We start from the raw sequence: 1,619 nt of genomic DNA, 5'->3' as shown, positions 1-1,619 counted from the left end.
GAAGCATGCAGCAGCCGTGGGTCGCATTCTTTGAGCGGCCTGAGTACATCGCTAAGCAGCCCGCTTGCATTGGGAGGACAATGTGGATCATACGATCACCTGGGCGAACCTGCAAACCGACATCATTTAATAGGTGAGCGCCCTATGCTTCCCATACCGCAGGGCTCGCCACCCCCTCCTACACAACCGCCACTATCAATACCGATTTATTACCGCGATTATTCAGATCCACTGGTACGACCGGCTTACGACTTTATATGTCATTCCGCGTGGTATGCGCAAGTCGCGGCCGAACTCGCGTTGTGTGCGGATTGTGCGACAAGCGAGCACACATTTTGCATTTATAACAGACCGAACGCCGTATGGCGACAGTTACACCTTATCTCGCGAACTTTCGTCCATACAACTCTACACTGTGGACGATGTTATAAGTTATTAATAAAAACTAAACGCGCGATTGATTGTCACGAGTGCCGTACTACTATAATAGATTTACGCGGACGTACCGAACATTTAACCTATCAAGTTTTATGTGAAGCGGTTATTCCACGAGGAACACGTTAAGCAATAAACGATACAAAACATTTGCTAAAAGATTTAATGCTACTATATCTTATATAACCTACATATTATACTTTTAAACATGCTTATCGATTATTTTGCGTTATATACTTATATTTAACTTTATAAATTACCACTTGATTTTCTTTTTAGTGTACTGCTTACAGGGAACTGTCTTATTATTTAGCACCTTTATATTAGCGTTAGCATTACTCAAAATAATAAAATAAACATTAGCGAGCGACCTTACTATAAGACCACATTAACCTAATACTAACATTTTTATTATGTACATGGTGAAGGGATCGAAATAAAATATTAATTTTATACATTAACCTTAACCTATGATTATACTTAATGAGCACGGTGGAGGACCTTAATTTCCTTAGAATAAGTACTTTGAAAATTAAATCGTAGCAATCAGTAGAATATAATCTTAATTCTATATTTTAACTTTAATATACATGCATAGAAAAGGGGAAAAAGTACGCTGACACACGCATATAATAGAAAATAGAAAAACACATATATTTAGTCAACCTTAAAATGCAAGTAACTCACATGCTTTACTAATTGTAAGATTACTATTATAACGTATTCATATTCACACTCGTAAAACCAGCCCATCCAGGATAATTTCGTACCTATTCCTTACCTGAAATAAAATGAAAGAAAATACATTAATATTCTTATTCATATATATATATATTCATAAGATTATAAAATAAGATTGAAATACTTATCCTTTATCCTTATTAATTCAGTCTCAGCTCACTATTACCTCTTCTCACCTATAACAATAACGAAATATATTAATTACTGCACTCTTATACGATAAAACCGTTATATATAATCAATAAATAATTATCCTTACAGAGCTAAGCAAAATGTCAACGACAAGCCTTATGCTAGAAGTAACAAGACTACATAATCTTGCTTATCGCCTGGATTTAGACGAAGCTAAGGAAAGAATACGCGGCAAATACTTGAATATACTTAAACAAAAATAATAAAAAATAAAAAAAGGGGAGAGACTAAAACTTATATGAATAAATGTA

Source organism: Temnothorax curvispinosus, unplaced genomic scaffold, assembly GCF_003070985.1.
Source record: "Temnothorax curvispinosus isolate PA1 unplaced genomic scaffold, ASM307098v1 QBEX01015800.1, whole genome shotgun sequence".
In the NCBI taxonomy this organism is placed as follows: Eukaryota; Metazoa; Arthropoda; class Insecta; order Hymenoptera; family Formicidae; genus Temnothorax; species Temnothorax curvispinosus.
Note: the sequence above shows the minus strand (reverse complement) of the source record.